This window comes from Armigeres subalbatus, chromosome 3 (genome assembly GCF_024139115.2).
Source record: "Armigeres subalbatus isolate Guangzhou_Male chromosome 3, GZ_Asu_2, whole genome shotgun sequence".
Taxonomy (NCBI): Eukaryota; Metazoa; Arthropoda; class Insecta; order Diptera; family Culicidae; genus Armigeres; species Armigeres subalbatus.
In genome coordinates, this window is record NC_085141.1 from 345225505 (window position 1) to 345242087 (window position 16583).

The 16583-nt window shown below is 36.1% G+C and overlaps 1 protein-coding gene and 1 long non-coding RNA gene across 5 annotated transcripts in view; one reads left to right on the forward strand and one right to left on the reverse strand.

Moving 5' to 3' along the window:
- Positions 1 to 16583, forward strand: part of LOC134225943 (prestin-like) — a 71969-nt gene that overhangs the window by 18581 nt on the left and 36805 nt on the right. The gene's annotated exons all lie outside the window — the stretch shown is intronic.
- On the reverse strand, positions 9134 to 10213 carry LOC134222501 (uncharacterized). Its single transcript, XR_009982431.1, has 3 exons — positions 10140 to 10213; positions 10014 to 10079; positions 9134 to 9947 (listed from the first exon to the last, which is right to left on the reverse strand). It is a non-coding gene; the product is annotated as an uncharacterized LOC134222501 (long non-coding RNA).

Consider the following 16583-nt stretch of genomic DNA (forward strand, 5'->3'; position numbering starts at 1 on the left):
TTCACTCCTAATCCATCCAATTATAGAAAATAAAAATGTAGATTTCAAACTTTTGCTCTTCGTTGCAACACCACTGAGCCGGAGTGATTCTTTCCACTTTTACAAAACGGTATCATCAAATAAACACCTACCTGAAAATCGTCACAGCGCTCGATACAACCATTGCTTCAGGCTGTTTATCACCACACAATAATGCTAAACTCACGCACTTCAATCTTTTGTAATTGTTCGTATCACTAGATTTTATATAAACATATTGGAATACATTTAAAAATGTATCCTCAAACCGAACAAAAATTACCTCGGCCCAAGAACTTCTAGCTGTACAGTGCTGCCAAAAGGCCATAAGTCTTATTTTAGTATGAAGATAATCCTTCATCGTTAATAGGAAAACTGTCTAATACGTTGACGCTATCATGTTATTTATAATTCTCTCGATTTCAAAAGGTGGAAAAGATATTGTTTTTAAGTGTTTGGAAGAAATTTGGATGAGTAAATATATCTTCTCAACCAAATAAAATGATAATACAATCTGTCATCTTGTTGTCGTGGAACGTGCATATTTTTGTTTTCGTCGCATTTTCTACCGTCCTGAGAGAGAGAATGAGAGTAAGAGGTTGAGAGATTGAGTAAAATATTGCGTATGCCGAGGAGATTTGGGGTATGCCGGATAAGCAATCGCCTATGACTGAAATGAGTGCTGCACCATGTTAATTTAAATCAAATAAAAGCTTTTTCAAGCGGTGTTTAGCAAGAATAACTATTTTTGAAGCAGAGGTGAACCCCATCGCAATATTACACGGCCTACAAAATTCAGAAAAGTTGCCCCTTGTCATAAATATCAATTAAATAATGCAGTCGTGCGCATGTTAGGCCGGGAATGGGGTGAGAAACCCTATAGTTTTTTATCCTGTCAACTTTTTCATATTCTAGTCTTTCTCGGTCTGTGAAACATTCTCGACTCCATGCACGGAAGAAATAAACTACCCAATAGTGAGTTCAATTCACCCAACCTCGAACATCCGTACGGGAAGCCTAAATTGAGTAATTGGGTCGAAGTAGTTTGCCATTTCTCCCATGTTAAAAAAGTACTCACTCAATTTCGACCTCAAGCAATAAACTCAAAGTTGGCTTTCCGTATTGAACTGGCTTCGTTGGATTGTTTCACACTTAATTTTTGTTACCGGGATCTCAGCAAAATGTTGAACTTTTACCGAGAATCGCACAGCCGTGCCCCAGCAAACATGTTTTTTGCCGAGATTTCTGTCAAAATTGCTGATAATCAGCAAATAATTTTCCGAAAATCAGCTAACAAACGCTATTTTTGCCGGAATATCAGTTATTTATTTTGCTGGCGCACGGCTGTGCGGATTTTTGCCGAGCTGCAGAAATAAAAACTGAGTGTGTTCGCTCTTTTGTTTTTGACAACAGAAGAAAGAGTGGATGAAAGAGAAAAGAAAAAATAACTCAAAAGTAGGTAAAAAAATCTCAACGCTGGGTATTTTTTTTTTCTTCTGTGTGGGGCGTCATGGTCATTTTTTCAAATCAATGGTTTTTCGAATCTTTTCGGGATACCAAACAACTGTGCATAATTTGCCTCCTCGCTTTCCGCATCGCTTTTGAAATTTGTATGGAAATTAATATGAAGAAATGTATATTTTTGCATTTTTACTTCTAGTGGTTTCAGTTCATCGTAAGCCAAGTGGCTGCTTTAAGGTTTAACCTATAACCTCGAAAAAAGTTATAACGCTTCAGAGATTGATTGTTCAAATCAATAACAAAAAATCGTTTATTCTGCCATCACTGCCGAACTATATGGACCAGTAATTTAATTGAGTGTTTTTTTATTATTGGTCATATAGGGCTTTGAAGATAGTTGGAATTCTTCGGAATCATTTATCAAAGTAAAAATCACGACAAGGAGGAAGAAAGGTTTTTGCCCTTCAACAACCAGTGCCGACAGAAACTTTGTTTTTTTTGTATATGGTTTAAGTGTGTGCTTGTGTGCTTCATCCTCTATCCCTCACCCAGCCGGGGCGTTGATTAAGTAGTACTACGAATAATTTGATAAGATCTCATGCTCCGTAATGGTGCCCTTTTTGCTATGAAGACAAGTACTACAAAAAGGAATCACTTCTGAAGCAAGGAAGGTTTCTTCAGAAGTGTTGGGAATGGGATGTACTAGTTGATCATAACAGGTACAGCAAGACTTCACAAGGACGCCCTTATTCGCACTAACTACTCAGGGAGTTGAAGGCCGAGAAGAGCCACCGCTGCTAGCTAAAGCTTGAACCGGATATCTGGGACTCCCACAATATCCGCGGCAATAGTAGCAAACGATGCCCTGTACGTATTTAGTGTTCAATTTTTCAAATTCATATATTGGTGAAGCAATGAGAGAAGAAAAAGTAAAGAATTGGAACGTGCTCACCAATTTAGTTCATCCAGAGTTTTGCAGTTATGATCCTACTTTATTTCTATTTAGTCTTTGGCCCAACTATGGCTGATTTGGCTGCTGCGAAAGCTCTCGTGGGGTTAGTGCCTTTTGATGTTCTGGTTGCTGTTACTGTCATGACATTGAAATTGTTTCTAGTGCGTTCACAGTATTGAGTCAATATCTTCGAGCATTTGAAAGTAGGAAGTATTCAAATATTGAAAAACATAATTGTTGAATCCTGAAAAGATGAGACGAAAAGAAAGAAGGCAGCATCAAACATTACAACATGAGTGATTTTGTTTGAAAATCAAATGTAATTTGGTTATCTTCGGATGAACACGATTAATTGAAACTAAAGTATCCTTTATTTCATTAAAACTTGAAGTCAAGCCAGTTATGGAAAAATTCAATGGCAATAGAAATAAGGGTAGAACATTCAAATTATTCTAGTGAAAGTCTTTGGAAAACAGATAAAAAAAACTAATGACAGCTCGAATCACTATACTATGTATTTTGTTAGAATGAGAGACAAAAAGAGAATATTACAGATAGATATTACAGAAAATAAATATATCTATAAATATTTTGATTCGAACTATCACATTTTTTTAAAAATTATATCTTTATTGGTGGTTCTATTATAAATGAAAGTTTCATCAAGACTGATCAGTACGGTGGTTAGCCAAATGAATTGAATAATCGAAAAAAAAAAATTTTATCATATGGAAAATGCCAATTGGGTTTTATCCAATATACGAAAACGCTCTTACTGTTTTAAAGCGTTTAAATCGTACGAAGAGGCCCTAAGTGTCGTGAGCCATTGAAGTCCTTCAAACAATGCTTACTAAGTATTCTTAAAGCAACTGTCGAGGAAATTTATAAACTCAATATAAATTTCAGGACATGCAAATTTTACGGAGTTTACGGATTTAATAAATCAGAAGTAAATCCTCACATTATGGGAAAAAATAAAATGAAGAAAAATAATTGAATAAATAGGGAACAAAAACATACACTGAAGTCGCTTTTCAAGCGATGGTCTAACACCAATATTACATGCGCTAGAGTAGGGGTGATGCTACAAATGTTTGCACTTCCTCACAGATAGGCGCAACAGACAAATAACGTTTGCCATTCTGATTTGCACGTTAAAGCCTTTGGATTCTATGAAATATCGAGACAAGAAATTAAAGAAATCACTTCATGTAAAAAGCAACCTTGCTATGCAGAAAACAAATAAAACATATGGTTATAATAAGAACATAAAAATTAAAATAATACTTAGAATTCCACTCCACAGCATCGACACGGCAAACTTGACGTCGAAAGAAGCTCTCCCACATAATCTTCACCCTACGAATTCCTTAATCGTGATTTCATGCATCTATTCCAGCATGTTACAGGTCAGCAGCCGTGATTATATCTAGCAGCAGCATCTGACGCATTGGCCAGCTTTATTTGCGGCCGCTTGAAGCCTTCGTTTTCTTAGCCAGGGAATTTGAAGGCAATTTGCAGATAGGTCCAGAGTTGGCATCATCAGTTGATGTGGTTGACTCAATATCAAGTGCACCGAATATTAAAACTTTTTAAAACTTTAAATTTGAAAAGAACTAAGAAAATGACAGAGGCAAAAACAAACCGTCTTGCTTAGCCGAAGCCTACTTCCTTAGTTTCATTTTTTTTTGTATATGGTTTAAGTAATCAATTTTCGAAGCGCTATAACATTGTTTGTGTACGTTCGAACTTCGTACCTCTTTCAGCAAAGTCTTCCGGTATTTTTCAAACTATGTGTTAACGTATTGAGTCACGTAATTGATGATAAATTGAGCAGAGCAGAGTCGCTAAGAGCAAAAATGTAATAAAGTACGCTTTCCTATACTAATCTCCATATAAATTTAAAACACGATGCGGAAAGCGGGGACGCAACCAATCAAGCCCATATTTTGCACAGTTGATTGGGGTCCCAAAACGAGTAAGAAAAACTAGAGGCGCATCCATGTTCTAAGTCGTGGGTATGACAAATAGGGAAAATGCCAATGGTGGTGTAGAGAAATCTATGCACATTTTTCATAACATCATTCAATAATACAAAAATTGGACTTCTTTACCTTCCGAACAGGATCCTCACAAAATTTGTAAAAATTTCTTCGATTTTCAGAATAAATATTGCTTTTCCAAATTATTGCACATTTCACAGTTGGTAGTACCTATTTTAATTAAAACGATTGTGATCACAGTCAATCTAGGAAAGAAAAGTGAAATAGCAGGGATGATAATCAATAGCATTGAAAAGCGACTAAATATATAAGTAATATAAAACTCTACACACTACAGTGGCTTGTAATGAATCGCGCTTATTTTGTCAGAAACTGTCTGTCTCACGACAAGAGAAAAAAATCTGCATATTATTCCTCGCCTAGTGGCTGCAGCACACTCACTGTAAATTGGTTAGATAACTGCCCATGAAAATAAGACGGATATTTTTGAATTTTGCCCTTTCGAACTTTTGCCCCATCTACTTGTCCATTTGACCTATTGTCTTTGCGCCTTTTTGTCTTCAATCTTTTGTTCCACAGTTAATCCTGAATTGCTTCTGATTTTCAAAAATCTTTACAAGCTTCGAATAGATGTCACGGATTTCGAAATTATCTAAATCTTTGATGGCTCCAAGCAATTATTACTAACTTCTTGGACTTTTTATTAATTTTCAGACATTTTTTAGGCTCGTACAGATTCTCTACCAGTACGATTTGGGGGAGTTCTCCCCTCGTGGACCAGATTTCATGCGGGTTTATGGGTGCTTGTGATTCCCTAGAGTTCAATAAATCCTTTAAGGTTTCTACAAAGCTTTTACCCGTGAATCCATTTAAAATTGATATGATTATATTCAAGAACTGAAAATTTGGTAAATTTTGAAATAATCACACTTTCAGATTCCATCAACTTTTTTACCTCTGGAAACCAAAATACATCTTAGAACGGATTGGAAAGTACTTCCTGGAGTCTTCTTCGGGAACCCAGAAACAACTATGATTACTGTTTAAACTCAGATTGAGTTGAAAATCCCATTTTTCTAACAGACAGGTGGCCAGTTTACTAAAATATTTGTTATATTATCATATCGTACTCTTGGACACTTTCTTTACACTCGAGATTGTCTAACTGGAGTGTTCCAGTTAGGGTCTCAATAATAACAACTGAAGAACTGAAGTTGTCGATAGCCAACTGGGGTGAACCAGTCGGGTCGAGCTCTAGAATCAGAATTCTCTCTTTATTGGGGTTCATCTATTATTTATACATTTCAAGGTCTAAGTTTTTACTGTAAAACATACATGAAAGAAAGAGTAATGTAATTTGGAAGTGAGACAACTGGAGTAACAAAAATGCCAAAACATCTTTGCGCCATCAGCCATATCGATTATTATTATGCACTTTGCCTTGGCTGGTCATTTGACACCTTCGAACTACATGCTATCGCCTCCGGACCTCACCAGTGAAGGAAGAGAGAGAGACGGTAGAATGATGTAACTTGGTGGTTAATGACTTCCATATGACAATGATTTCATACAAAAACAACATGCGTTAAACTGTTCAATATCTGATGATTTACCTGTAGATCTAGAAATGCGACCGACCAGACAGCATTGCAGTTAAAATAATTACCTAGATGATATAATCACGCCTATGAATATTCATGCGTAGGACATGGCCTACTTGTCCTACCCACTGAGAAAATTATTATTTTAGGATCTGATTGCTCTACTAAGTATCCTCCTTGCTTTAGCTACTTTTAGTTTTTGATTTTTGAATAAGAATCCATCATTTATGAGAATTGTCTGAGTCTGTCCATAAATTAGAACCCGGCCGGGATTACATGTAATTACCCTAAATTGCTTCCAGATAAAATACCCATGTATCTAACAATTGTCTTCGCATATTATGGCATCATCCACCACAGCAAATGCAGGAACGTTACAAACCAATGACGATCTTTTGCTGCTAAACATTCTTTTTAGTGTGTGTGTCGTCATGGTCGTCATACGCGTCATCATCGTTTCAAAATTCCAGTATGGTAAACGCCGGAGATATCGATACGCATTCACCCCAAAACGACTGTTGTATGGTGGTTAAACAGTTTCGATACTGCTTGTTAAATTAGCGTACTATAATCGTACAAGAATGCAAATAACGCTCAGATTAGACTGTTTTTCTAGCGATCTGGTTTCAACTAGAAATGAAATTCCTTTTGTACATATAGCAGACTTTAATGAGTTTTGAGACATTATCAAACAAAATAAATGGGTCAATATTTCGATTTTGTTTTGAGTGCTAAATTTTTCATAATCTAGTCACACGAGCATGGCTGACTCAAAAATTCTTCTTGTATCATTTTTTTCTTATCTCAAATTATGTAGGTGAACACTAACTACCAAGACTGGTAACAAATCTGAGAGAACTTTTTATGTGTATGAAAATATTAAAGCTTGAGTAGGTGTTTGATGCAAATCTGTAGACCGAACGGCTTCTTGTTATTAGCACCTTTATAAAAAAGGTAATACATATGAATGATCGAGTGAACGGTGTCCTTCAAACGCGCATAATGTGTTAAATATTATTGAAACATGGAAAAACCAAGTTACGCATCTATCCAGTCAATCAAATTCGTATTGTCTTCTGCTGTCCATAAAACTGATGTCACCATGCCACTTAATTCATGACTAGACCATCTGCTGTCTACTGATGATCAGCGGTATACTCTTCTTTTGATCGATCAATTTTGTTCGCTACGCGTCATCAGTCTTGTCAACGCAAATTTGTATATAGTAAGCATAAGATAATGCTATGCAGTTTCAGACAACAATCGCTTATCAGTGACTTCTCATAACAGATTGTTTGGCAATCATCATAAATTATTTGTAGAACACCATCACTTGAAATTGAAAACCAAATCAGTTTTTGGTAATACGGCAAAAGGGCCATCTACAAAGTACGTCACGCCTCTTGCGGGGAGGAGGGTTCAGAGCAGCGTGACGATCCTTACAAAAAATTTAGAAGTTTGTTACAATTTTTGCGTGACGTACTTTATGGATCTCCCCAAAGTGCATTTCATTTTGCTCCTTCTATTAAATAGATTTTATGCTCATTTGTACAAGCACTTCGCGCGTTACACAACGCTACAAATGACGTTAAGCTTCTTGTATTGAAGAAACGCTGATTTTAATACACTCAGGAATAGATCAAACATGTAACAATGTTTTATATTTGCTAAGTTTATACTAAGCCAGCCCAGAAAAAATAATTTATTTAGGATTAAAACGTTATACATACAAAAAGGTTGTAAGGAGGTTATACTTATTATATGACAGTCCAATCGAACAGTAGCTGACGTTGATGGTGGCATGATCGGTTTTGATTTGCAACGGTCCAAATTGCTTCCCGCAATTGTAATCATCCATACTGACAAGCGATAGATTGTCGCCAACAGCCACCTATCAATGTTACGCCTAATCAGTATAGAAGCATTCACTAGCAAATATTTGCCATTCGCGTTTGTGACCAACCAGTTTCGGAAACTGGAACCGCATTGTCTTATCATAGCGAAGTATGCTTAGTCGAGAGGGACTGACTGACTTTGCGATAACGACTACGTGTTAGATTATAAACAATTTGTAGCTTAGGGTGACGGAAACTTTTACCGTCAATTGCCAAATTTTCAATATGTGCCTTACACATTCACCTTTTAATTATCTCAATCGTATGAGAACGAGTCTCTGAAGTACATCATCCCGATGGAGGTGTTCAAGCAATAGTAACTGCTTTATTTAGTTCCCAAACGTATGGTAAGAATTAGTGCTTTGACAATAATTCCGACCTCAGCCCTGTTTGAACTTTTACTCTGGTGAACAGCAAAGGTCAGTTTTACTCCAGATAATTTACCTACTTTTCTTGTTTATAGTGATGGCACAAACAAGATGACGAAGTGGAATAATTACTTCAAATAATGTAGGAATAATATTTGGACAGTCAAATATTTGTATTTAGAGCACGAGAATACTTGATAGAAATATTGTTTTCGGTGACTTGCATTGTAGCATTTGCCAGTCTACCACACTGAATTTTAACTTAACCAAGCAATTATCAAAAATTTTCAACTTACTGTTAAACCACTACATATTCTGAAGCTCATTTCCAGAAATCGGCGAATACTATCTTTATGGGTCTATGGTGGTCTTAACAGCATCGGAATCGCCTCTAAACAAGATTCAACAGCCCGCTCGGAAAGATCTTCTAGACTTCTACCGTGATATCTCTGAGACAAAAAAATTAGTCTACTAGATATTTTTCTTCGATGTCTAGAACCTGTCAGACCTCAAATCCGCCTCAAATGCAACAACCGTTTAAACCGGTGTCTACCTCAAAATTTTAGACGAGTAGACCGTTTGAACCGTTTAAACCGAAAGAAATTTGACATATCGGTTCTCTTAGAAAACGCAGAGATATCTCCTAGACATGAGTACCACAGTTCTTCTAGATTTTTGCTAGATATGATGGAGACATGGGTACCTACTGATTCTTCTTCTTTTTGTTCTTTGTATGCTTCTTTTTGTTTACATTGTAAAATTCAGAACCATTTCAAATATTTTATTAGAATTCTTTTTTACATTTTTGTACAATATTTAAGGAATATGTTCTATTCCAGTATTGAAACGTCCGTAAATTGATTATTGATTGTTTGCGAGATACGAGCTCCATGGAATCGACGAGAGGCAACAAATGGAACCCGCTGGTGCTGAATAGTCGATGACCATGGCATTGGAATTAGCTATTTTAAGGAACGGCTTTCAGGATTATGTTTTAGATTATTAAGTGTTGCGACATTCTATTAATTGCAGCAGGATTTTTCTGAATTCCATTCGGAATTATTTCTGGATAACGTTTGAAATCTTTTGATACCATTCGAAGTTCTTTGAGAATACTCCATTCCAATCCTCTGAGGATTCCCGAATGGAATCTCGAAATACCGAATAGAATTCCGAAAGGATATAGCGAATAGAATCGCGACATAATTTCAAATGGAATCTTGAAAGGATTCCGAAGGGAACATAAAATCCTAGAAAGATCGAAAAGCTAAAGTATTTTTTGGTAGAATTTAGAACGGATTCCAAATAGAATCTCTATACAATTGCTTATCGAGCTGCAGTTCATCATCCGTGTCAGCCAAACATCCTCCTGCAGAACTCTCCATTCACCGAAAAACACATCATGCTTTGAGGAAAAATACACAAACACTGAATCGAACTATTGTGACGCCATCGTGTACCGTTCATATCTACGTCTTTCATATAGTGACCTGCGGTTCACTGATGGGCCGCAAGGCCGTCCCCTGGATGAATCGTTCGTTACGGCGTTACGTACGGCGTTTTCTCCGTGTGCCGCCGGATGTGCAGCGTAAAATATCTATTTGAGCTGTGCGAATGGTCGTTCGTTCGAGCAAATGCATTTGTATGGCCTGTTGATGATTTGGGAAGGGATGGATTATGCAAAGGCAATTTCGAAATGTATAATCGTGAAATACTTTTCTCCGGTGTGTACTCGAGTACAGAAGATCTCCACCACCAAACACCAAACTTTATTGAAAAACCTGAAATAAGGTGATGTGCAGGAAGATTCGATGGAATTGTATTTATGAAGGTAGCCTTACTTTTTCCGCAAGTACAACGGATCGGTTTCGTCCAATTGGCTCAAGGTAACTGTCCAGCAATCTTGAATTTCGGACGGATCCAGTGCACTATGGTCCAGGATACAGATTTACGCGGAAAGATGAATTTTACGCCAAAACTATATTTTTTAGAAAAAACTGTTGTTCTACAAAATTGTTCGAAATAGTAAGGCCATCATTATGGTTCTACCAAAAAATAGGGTGGCCCATCATATAAAAAAAATTAAAAAATATTTTTTTTATTTCTTGGAATATTGACATGTTATGTTCTACAAAGTTGTAGCGTAGCTTATTCCAATCAATTTTGCTAAAAAAACTTTTTCTGTAGCTCTTAAGTTGGCTGATTTAGAACAATTTTACCTAATTGGATTAGGGTGTACCTCAAAAAAACAGTATTTTTGATCTACTTTTTTGTTTCGGATTTCTCGAAAAGTCGTCTTCAGGTGACTTTTAGAGCTCGAAAATGCAACTTTTGATGGGTAAATATGCACAATATCTTTCCGATCAAAGTTATAATCGTTTTTCTGTCAAAATTACATTTTTTTCATAAGTTGATATCTCCGATTAGGGCAGACCAAAAACATATGTTTGCACGGCATTTGAAAGATAAATTAATATTCTTTATTATGTCAAAAAATTGGGGATATGTTATTTTTTTATCTCAAGTTTTACCAATTTTACTAAAAACTTTTTTTTTTTCTAATAAATTAATATAACTCGACAACGGAAAAAGATACAGACGATATTCTTATAGCAAAACACGCGTTTTGAAAAGCCTCAAAAGTCTTCAGAAGATGACATTTGTGAGAAACGAAAAATAAAAAATCTACAGCTCTAACACTTTTTATAAGTTTTATCATTATCATCGTATTGCAAGATTTACGAGAAAAGATGCATTTTCGGTCTGAAGCATACTTTTAAGAAACAAAATTTGTTCTACAAAGTTTTTCTGGATACTTGGGCCCTTATTATAGAGTTACCGAAAAATAGGGTGGGCCATTTTATAAAAATGTAAAATCTTCATTTTTTTTATTTTGCGGAATATTGACGTAAAATGTTCTACAAAGTTGTAGCGCAGCTTTTTCCAATCAACTTTGCTATATAAACTTTTTATGTAGCTCTTAAGCTCACTTGTTTAGAGTAATTTTACTTACCAGGATTAGGGTGTCCCTCAAAAAACAAGATTTATGATCTGCTCATTTCATTTTTGGGGTTTGACGGATGTCACCTTCTGAAGACTTTTGGGGCTTTTCAAAACGCGTGTTTTGCTATAAGAATATCGTCTGTATCTTCTTCCGTTGTCGAGTTATATCAATTTTTTTGAAAAAAACATGATTTTAGTAAAATTGGTGAAACTTGAGATAAAAAAATAACGTATCCCCAATTTTTTGACATAATGAAGAATATTAATTTCTCTTTTAGATGCCGTGTAAACATCTTTTTTTGGTCTGCCCTAACCGGAGATATCAACTTATGAAAAAAATGTAATTTTGACAGAAAAACGATTATAACTTTTGATCGGAAAAAGATATTGTGCATATTTACCCATCAAAAGTTGCATTTTTTTTAGCTCTAAAAGTCACCTGAAGACGACTTTTTCGAGAAATCTGAAACAAAAAAATTAGATCAAAAATACTGTTTTTTTTAGGTACATCCTAATCCAATTAGGTAAAATTGCTCTAAATCAGCCAACTTAAGAGCTACAGAAAAAGTTTTTTTTAGCAAAATTGATTGGAATTAGCTGCGCTACAACTTTGTAGAACATAAAATGTCAATATTCTGAGAAATAAAAAAAATATTTTCTATTTTTTTTATATGATGGGCCACCCTATTTTTTGGTAGAACCATAATGATGGCCTTACTATTTCGAACAATTTTGTAGAACAACAGTTTTTTCTAAAAAATATAGTTTTGGCGTAAAATTCATCTTTCCGCGTAAATCTGTATCCTGGACCATAGTGCACTGGTATCTATGGCCAAGAGGCCATGAGCAGCCAAATCCTTTAGCACTCTCTGCAAATTAATCTATTTTTGATTTTTTCCTTTTTTTTTCAACCGGTGAGCAACGACATTATTTTCTCGTCGAAATCAAATTTATTAGTCGAGAGTATAGACGAAGGGTTATCGGTTCGAAAACAAAATGGTGGATCTGATCAAATGGACCAAATGTGCAGTTGCTAGGATGAAACCCGTGACACATTCATATGGTTGGCGTCCTAATGAGGTAGATTCTTGTGAGATGCTCGATTTCTTGGAAAGTGGGAGGTAATGAGCTTCCAAACATTATATGAGCTTTAATTTGATGATCGGCTTAGGAAGTCTTATGGTTGATATTTACGTCTCTGCTAGAACCTCTTTGAAGATACCATTGCATAATTTCTTTCAAAGCAGATTACCAGCCGTACACGGAACATGTCGTCCAAGAAGACGCTGTTGCAACTGAATCGGAGGGAATTATGAGGTCTAATGCTAACTAACTTCGTAATATTTTAAAGTCATTATTGTCATTTTATTGTCAGAGTCAAATTATTTTGTCAGTTTTTATGTTATTTAGATGTCTATTGTCATTATGGGCGCTTAAAATCTACCGAAGCAGATTTTTCGACTCACATGTAACATTTTGCCCAATGCTTCATCGTAGAAACCGAAACGGAAGTTTTTTTTATAAAATATAAGAAAGTATTCAATCCCCGGTTCATAAAAAATGAACGTACAAGGATCATGTCGTCTATAGACACTGCACTGTTTAACTGACTGGCTTAAAAGACATTTATCTCATTCTAATCATATAGATAGATCTGTACGATGTCATTCTAGTCTTTATGGCTAGTGGTATGAGGTATGCGTTCGTTTAATTACTTTGTTTGCCTAAGTTATTGGTTCTTCATGGTTTTTGTTGTGTGCCAAAACTATCAAACTCAATGTAAGTTATGTTTTATGAAAAGTGGAAACTTTTCGGGCATTTAGTCTATTTTATTGTCCAAGATTATTATTATGTTCTAACAAGTAGCCTAACTGTTATTATCTATAATGTACTAATCATTATTTATGAGTCAGCTATTAGGATTTACTTTTCGGTGGCAAAATAAAGCTTCATCACGCCTATTCCTTATATATATGTAAACATTGTCGAGAATGGTATTTTTTTATTATGATTCTTTAAATTGAAACATAATAAAACAAGGCGCCACGTTCTTAGTTTTGATAAAACTTCTACTCAGTGAATCCAACAGTCCATTCCCTACGAATGTCGATAAACTTGAACACATTTTTAATCAACCTATCTAGCTAGTTTTAAGCGTAGCTACGACTCATCGCAATCAGGGAACGCATCAGAAAAGTATTGCCGAAAAGAAGAGAACTTACATCATTATCACTGATGAAAAAGGCCTCTGCCTGACTGCACTACCATTCAAGGCTCCAAGACACGATGTCCGTTGGATCACATGCACATGCGTTAAATCAGTACGTCAATGCCAGATATGTGACGCGGCATCAAACAAAAATAGTCAACATGTGATACCACCACGACAGGATATGTCTTTGGTTGCCATCTCAGTGCTAATGGCGTAAGCCCACCCATCGCATCAAGATAACATATCCGACGGGAGGGAATAAAGAGCAGTCAAATGAAGGAATGCGCCTATATCGCCTCCACCATGTACACTTATTCGCTAGCATATGCATATGCGATTTTGTGTTGACTGGGAAGCTTTCAGGTAGCTCCAATTAAATACCCATAAAAAAAGAAAATGAGGTATTACACTGAAAAAAATCATTCAGAAGAAAATCTTTATTAGATTTATCAAAAACAATGTGTGGGCAGAAGCCAATAGTTGAACTAAAATTAAAAGCAAAATGCAAAAAAAAGATGGATGTACTCCAGAATCGCTTTTTACGCTTGTACGTTTTTATGCGGTTAAGATTTGGCAGTCAATAAGTTTTCATTAAATTTCCAGGCGCGCTCGTGATTCTACTACGGACGGTAACTTTCTGACGTCGTACTTTAAACAAAATCGTCTAGTACATTCAAAGTTAATTGCCTATATGCCGGGTATTAAGCCACCCGGAGTGGAAATTAATTACTATGTCTGAAAACTTGATTATGCATATGTACAACATGTGATAGATTTAGTTCGGAAAAGGTATTGGAGGGTAACCGCCCCTTCGGTGGGGTTTGATCCCACGACCCCAGTTCGCATGACAGGTGCTTTCCCTACTAAGCTACGAAGGACCTCCGTCGTCCACCGCAGCTTAGCGGGTACTGATGAAACCAAATTCCCAGCACCAGGTACCAGCCGATCTTTCGCAATACATTTTCAGAACTAACTCTCTCAAATGTATTTTTGTACACATCATGTCAACACGACTTGTACTGAAAAACGTACATTAAGGGCTATTTTAATTTGATTCAAAACAATAGTGGAACACGATGGAACAAAATAAAACATTGTGCATTCGATAGCTTAAAACCGAATCTTTCAGATGGTGGCTGTTTGGCTTGCCGCTTCTTGCCGCTTTTCATAGTGTTTTGATGTGAAAATTGACTATTTTTTCTGAAGATTCCTTAATAACTTTGACAGGTTTCAAGATAGATCAAAGTAGTCTTCTAGACAAACATGTTTTTTGTCATTATGCACAACTTTCTAGAATAAACCATAGTGCTAAAGTCATTTCCAAAAAAGTTATGCTCAAAATATGATTTTTGGGGATCATTCATACAAAACGTGCTCTAATTCCTTACAAAACCGTTTGTCTAATATTGTGTCTTCAGAAAAGATGTTCCAATTCACATTCTTTATAACATTGCAGAGAACAACCACTGCTTTTGTACACCTGCGTAAATTTTTTATTCCATACCGCCCTTCAAGGTGGATAGATCATTGATATTTTCTTATCAAAAGAAAGCCCAAGAAATATCCTTCAACTCTTCTGAAGACATCATGACTCTAAAATGTAGTTTTCAGGTCTAAAACTAAAAAACACACGTTTTGGGGGCTCCTGAACCAGTGTGCATCGGCTTCGGCGGAATTCCTGCCGAAAATTTTATTCCCACCGATGGTGTGGGTCGTGTGGACGTCATCGTCAGCATAAGCATCAGCACCGCTCAGATAAAATTTTCTTGTCTGAAGTACTAACGATTGGCTACCACTATTGAAAGCAGCTATTAAACCTCAATTTGAGGCGAGATGAATTTTGATCAAAGTACAATTTAAACGCTTAGGTGTAGATGGGAGAACGATGGCAGATAGTTTCCGTCGGTAGCAGAATCACGAGCGCGTGTCAGAGAGAGAGAGAGAGAGAGAGAGTTGCTGCCGAAAATTTTTCGCATGGATGGTAGCAGTAGCAGTCAAGTAAAATTTCCCCTTAAGGTTCAAATGTCATACATCAAATCGACTTCTTTTTCTTGCTGTTCGCTTCTTTTTTTGCGGAGAGCCTACTCATTTGCTCAGATCTGATTTTGTACAAAGTACACAAACATTTCAAAAGGTATCAAACTCTATATATTTCCACAAAATATTAACGTCCTTTTCAATACCTGTACAGCGCACAGATTGTAGTGATACGCATAAACAACCTCAAACATGCATCTGAGATTGATTTGTTGTGCATCCTTCTCCTAATTACACAATTTCCTACATGCATTTTACATGAATGTAAAATTATGATGCAGTTGACTACCTTCTCAAATGTTCGTCCAGATTCAATGGATTGTTTACATGACCATATGATCGGTCTTCTCTCTGTGTACATGAAAAGTGATGCCGTTTTAGCATTACATTATTATTTTAGCATTACATTATCAACACTTGAATTATGAAAAAATAAATAACCTGCGTTGCTTATGAATGCTTGCGTTTTTACAGTTCTAGCTCACATCTAATATTTAGTGTCAATATATAGCATGAAAAGCATCATTTTCATAGATTATTGCTTGATGTTTACGTACATATTCGAGAAAACAAGCATAACATATAGAACAAATCAACACGCAACACTGAACGATGATTTTCGAGTATCTGCAAAGTATAAGAGAGCGTGAGAGTAAATCGACGGTTTCCTCCTGGAAAAATATTTTTCAACTTTGCAATATTTTCTGCAAAAGGCAGTTTTTCAAATAATATTACGAAATTCATCCAAATGAAGCATCCCACGGATGTATTGAAGTCACCACTATATGTTGATGTAGTTTTAAAACAAGAGTGCTTCCCCGATTCAGCTGGGGAATGCATTTTCTCCTCAGTGGGCGGATTTTTTCCTGCGGGTGGTACAAGCACGTTGCTGTTTTCTTGTCAATGACTGGATTACGGTAATTTGGGCCTTAAGATTATAATTTTAGTAGGTAGTCTGCTACTTGTTTCAGGTTTTATCTCTATCAGGGATTGAATCCTAAAGAGTATGAACAAGTCTCTCACTTATCATCTC